This window comes from Monodelphis domestica, chromosome 1 (genome assembly GCF_027887165.1).
Source record: "Monodelphis domestica isolate mMonDom1 chromosome 1, mMonDom1.pri, whole genome shotgun sequence".
Taxonomy (NCBI): domain Eukaryota; kingdom Metazoa; phylum Chordata; class Mammalia; order Didelphimorphia; family Didelphidae; genus Monodelphis; species Monodelphis domestica.
The window spans coordinates 147,207,521-147,213,520 of NC_077227.1; positions in this window are offsets into that span (position 1 = coordinate 147,207,521).

Sequence of the window (6,000 nt, forward strand, 5' to 3'; positions counted from 1 at the left end):
GCACTCCAAGTCAGGAAGAATTTGGTCAAGTTCTATCTCTGACATATGGAATGTGTCCCCCTGAGTAAGTCACTTAACTTCTTTTTTAAAAAATTATTTATTTATTTAGAATATTTTTCCATGGTTACATGATCCATGCTTTTTCTCACCCCTCTTCCCTCCCCCCTCCCAGAGCTGACAAGCAATTCCACTAAGTTATACATGTATCATTGTTCAAAACCCATTTCCATATTATTCATATTTGCAATAGAGTGAGCTTTTAACATCAAAACCCTAATCATATCCCCATCAAACCAGGTGATCGATCATATATTTTTCTTCTGTGTTTCTACTCCCACAGTTCTTTCTCTGGATGTGGATAGCATTCTTTCTCATAAGTTCCCCTAGATTGTTCTGAATTGCATTGCTATTAGTAGAAAAGTCTATTACATTCAGTTGTACCTCAGAGTACCAGTCTCTGTGGACCACATTTTCATGGTTCTGCTCCTTTCACTCTGCATCAATTCTTAGAGGTCTCAGTTTACATAGAAATCTTCCAGTTCATCATTCCTTTGAGCACAATAGTATTCCATCACCAACAGATACCACAATTTGTTCAGCCATTCCCTAATCAAGGGACACCCCCTCATTTTCCAATTTTTTGCCACCACAAAGAGCACGGCTATAAATATTTTTATATAAGTATTTTTCCTTATTATCTCTTTGGAGTACAAACCCAGCAGTGTCATGAATGGATCAAAGGGCAGGCAATCTTTTAAAGTCCTTTGAACATAATTCAAAATTGCCCTCCAGAATGGTTGGATTAATTCACAACTCCACCAGAAGTGTATTAATGTCCCAATTTTGCCACACCCCCTCCAATATTTATCACTTTCCTTTGCTGCCATATTGGCCAACCTTCTAGGTGTGAGGTGGTACCCCAGATTGTTTTGATTTGCATTTCTCTAATTGGGAGGGATTTTGAATACTTTTTTTTATATGCTTATTGAGAGTTTTGATTTCTTCATGTGAAAACTGCCTACTTATATCCCTTGACCCTTTGTTGTTTGGGGAATGGCTTGATTTTTTGTAAAAATTGACTTAGTCACTTAACTTCTTAATACTTTAAGTCACAGGTGTCAAATTCAGGGCCTTCTGGTGCAAGCAGGTAGCAAAACTGAATGTGGCCAAAGGCAAATTAAAACATAATTGGGAAATATTTAATGAAACAAAGAAAAATGTAATACAACACAGATAATGTTAATTTGTGGTTTTCTAAGTCACCATATAAGTAAGTGCATGGGGATTCAGTTTCTATTTGAATTTGATACTACTGTGCTATGTAATGCTGTAAGCCAAGAAGTTGCTGACCTGCAGCAGAAGAAGGAATTCTCCTTATTTGGGAGATCCCTAAATCAGTAAAAACACAGATGCAGTCTCTATGCCTATCTTTTTCATCCACCATTAGTATTGCTTGTCACTAGCCTGACTCTATTTGCCAGAAAGAACCAGGTTCTGAGAAGTCCCGTGTTTATGCATAAGACACGTCATTACAGCTATACTCTCAAATCCTTGTCTATACATGTCTATACAGTTATAAACTTCACCCTACTGAGAGGGAGGAGGGAGGAATGAGAAGAGTGCCACGCAGCCAAAATGAGATGAGGGTATGAAAAGAGAAGAGTGAGAAGTTGGGAGCCAAGAAAAAGCAAACGTACTTGAAACTCAGTCACAAGGAAGACAACTTGTCATAGAACAGAGAGTGTTTGCCTGGACCTTCCCTTGCTTGTGAGCTGGACAATGCTGTCCATTTCTATTGCTATATCTTAGATACTTCCATACTCCATAGGGTTCTGCCTGGAATTTCAGGCCATCAGTCAGTCAATAAGCATTTACTTTGCACTCACTATGTGTCAAACACTGTATTAAACATTGGAAATGCAGAGAAAGGGTTGCCTACCCTTGGGGACCTTACATTCTAATGGGGAAACAGCTTGTCAGTGAATGGTTCATACAAGAATACAGATAGATGGATGATGGATGGTAATCTTGGAGAGGGAAGCTCTAGCTAAGCCTTAGCTGCTAAGGTCTCCCACTGAAGGTAGAATTTGATAGGAGTCTTGAAGGAAGCTAGGGGTTCTAAGAGATGAGAATATAATGGTAGTCTCTCGGTGATCGAGTATGACTATACTCGATGAGAATAAGGAGGAGGAACATTCCAGGGAAGAGAGGGCAACCAGCAGCAGCCAGTTAGCCTAGAATAACAGGAGTACAGAGTAAACAGAGAACTTAAAATGTTAAGAAGTCTGGAAAGATAGGAAGGGACAAGGATATAAACAAAGATTTAAGTATTTGACCCAGGAGATAAAGAGAAGCCATTGTAATCAAGATCTCGAGAATGTTCCTGGTGAAGCTACTGAATGTCTCTAATCTCCAAAGGAGCACCAAGGGAAAAAGAGACCCTGGTGAAGGAAAACAACCTGTTTCTTTAATTTCTCTACAAAAAGGAATGTGTATACACAACCATAGGATGGTGAGGACTTTATTTTATTTTTTCATTTTTATTTTATTCCAATAGTAAATTTACATGTAAGTTTTCCAAAGTTACATGCTGAATCTTGTCTCCCTCTCCTCTTCCTTCCCCTGTCCTGGAGCTGACAAACAATTCTACTGGGTTATATATATTATCACTTGTGAGGACTTTTGAAGCCATGTAGTACAGTACAATGCCTTCATTTTACAAATAAAGAACTAAGGACAAGAGATTTAAATGACTTGCCCAGAATCACACATCAGATGTGAGGTGGGACTTGAACACAGGTCTTGTTGATTCCAAGACCAACATTTTGTCAACTAAATTAAATTATGGCCTCTGTGCTCAAAGTTACTTCTATTTTAGAGTTCCTTCCTTTTCTCTGCTCTGAAAGAGAAGCTCATATAGCACTGACTAGAGGAATGAACAAACCAGGTTAACAGTGGATGTGGGACTGATGTCCCTAAGTAAACAAATCCTTATTTAATGGCTTGAGAGTAAGTGCTAGCAAGATACTACCACAAAGACTGTAGGTTGGTATACTTTGTATTTGAACTAGTTTTTTAAAACTTGCATTCAGATTAAACATCCTGCTAATGCTCCTGCCTGGGACATTAGGTGGTACTTTGGATAGAACATTGGGTCTAGACTCAGGAAGACTTGAGTTCAAAACTAGCTTTAGACACATACTAACTATGTGACTTTGGTCCAGTTTCCTCATTTGTAAAATGGGGATACTAACAACAACTACCTCCTAGAGTTGTGGGGATCAAGTGAGATAATATTTGTAAGGCTTTTAGCATAGTGCCTTGCATAACTGCTTGTTTCCTTCTCAGAGTAGGTGCTTAGCACATATATAACCCATGGCTCTTCACTGATGTGCTACACTCACACGATCTGAGTTCATACATTGGATGCTTCCCAATAATTATTACTCTGTGATCTCTATGATCTATGACTCAAGTTTGTCCCCACCCAAAAAGTCTCTCTGGGAACATCAGAGTGTGGCTCAGTTTAATTCTCCCCCAAGGGTACTGAATTTACCTCCTGTAAACCAGACTTCTAAGGCTAGAACATAGAAAGCATTTTATTAGCATTTCTCTAAAAGATGCTCACGTAGGTCCATTTAGCAAAGAGATAGTTATATAGCCCACTTCCAAGTGATTACTGGTTATAACCACCATTCCTCCCAGAAAATGGGATAGCTTTAGTTCCTGCAAAAGCCTCAGGAAATCAATCAGAAAAGTCTTAGTAGCTTGGATTCACTATTGAATGAATCCTTGGTGGTCCTAGTTTAGTATCTGCTGGTCTTATCCCCCCTTCTAAATGTTTGCTGCTATCCTATCTTCTGTCCTGACTTTACAGTTCCTGGCTGCTCCTGGCACTTTATTTTTGGTCTCCACCACAGTCATCCTTCACTACATTTTGAAACTATCAGCTGAGTTTAGAATTAGCTCATTGCTTACCAGGAAGCAAGAATGGCCTCTGTGTGCCATCTTCCTGCAGCTTTTCTTCTATGTTCTTCATGGTTCTTTCTCCTACCATTTCTTGTACCTTTTCTCTCTTACACATAATCCCCTGAAATGTCATTACAGAAAAATGAATCCTTTAATACAGGATTTTTATTTTCTGGTGGCTTTCTGTGAAAGCTTTCTATATTCTTAGGGACTGACCCAGCATATAGAGGTTTTCCATGCATATCAGTTACATTTTTAAGGAAAGCCTTAGTGAAATCTGCTCAAAGATTTCTATAACTATCAGACATGTTTGCTGACTTAAAATGAATGATTATGTTAACTTTGGCTTTGATTTTTGCTTGCAAACCTCATTTTAATGCAAAGAACCCAGGATTACCAGTTGACTAGGTGATACTACTATTAGGTCTATGCTTCAAAGAGATCAAAGGAAGAAGAAAAGGACCTATTGTACAAAAAATATTTATAGAAACTTATTTTGTAGTAACAATGGACTGTGAAAATAAGTGAGTGGTACTCATCAAATGGGGACTAGCTAAACAAATTATGTTATATGTATCTATCTAGCATTATTATACTAGTGTTGAAAGGGATAGTTTCAGACAAACTCAACTATGGTTGTCTTGGTTTTCCTTTGTTTTGTATAAGTCCTGCTTGTTGATCCTCTGTGAAAGGGAATCAGAGATTCCCTCATCAAATCTGTGTTCCTCTAGATATTGAATTGGTTTCTGTTTTTGTATCTGAGGGTACTCAAGGGCCAAGACACGAGATCCATCAAAGAAGAGATCTGAGAAGTGCAAATGCAGGTGGGGGAGCACCAAGAAACGATAGAGCTGTTCCTGATAATGTTCACAGTCTGGTGGTCTGGGCTAGATGAGGCATGCTTTGCTGGGTGTACCAGAAGGATCACATTGAGAGTCAGAGTAATAGATAGCCCTGCCACAGATTTATCTTGCCATCTGCCCACCATCCTGTGCCATTGGCTGATTCCAGATAATCATTTCCCAGCAAGTAATAGAAATTCATAGATGTATTTCACTCACAGAAAGTAGATTCCCTCTACATAATAGTTTGAATTGCTTAATAGTCTTGGTGACAGGAACTCTGATCCCAGGAGGATGTTTCTCTACTCATTAATTGGCTTAGAGACCCAGATCCTGAGAGAGTTTCTCAACAGTAGCAGTCCATCTAGTATAGAGTTCCTATACTATTTGTTTGAAAGAATGATAGCAAAATCTATAATTATTAGACATTGAATGCAATCACAATTTGGTATTAATGTCCATTGCTTTTGATTCCAAGTTTGCTAACCAGCTCTAATATTTATTCTCATGTTATGATGCCAATGGTAGGCTCCCTTTCCTAAGGAAGGGACACTAAACTTAGTTGTAGAGCATCAGAAGGGTGGGCCTACGTCCAATCAGCAAGACATGTATGTTATTATTACTCAGATCATGAGTGTATTTTGAATCTGGTTCCCAGGGCAGCATAGCACCTGATCATAGACCCATATGCAGACACCAGGAAGAATACAGACACAACATAGGACCTTCTGTCTACCTCTATCATAAATATCACAGGAAACAAGCACTGAGCAAAATAGGAAAAGACATGAGTGCCCTAGTCCCTGAAATGCTACAAGCACCTTGGAGCCTTATCTGGCCATTTACTCCTAACCTGTCTCATTCTCCACAGAAAGGACCAATGTGGCAATGAGTCGTGATCACAGCATGGATCTTATTTATAGATTTTTTCTTCTTTGATCCAGGTGTAGTTTATAGGCTTATTTCATATTATTCTCTTCTCTATGTACTTTCCATTCCAGTTAAGTTTATGTGCTGGCTATTCTTCAGAGGCAAAATTCCACCTTCCCTTCTGTATTTTTATCCAAGTGATACTGTCTTATGTCTAGATGCTCTTCTTCATCTTTACCTCTTAGAGCCCCTCACTTCCTTTAACACTGGTCAAAGTGCCACCTCCTCCATGAGAATTTCCCTGATTGTCTCAATTAGT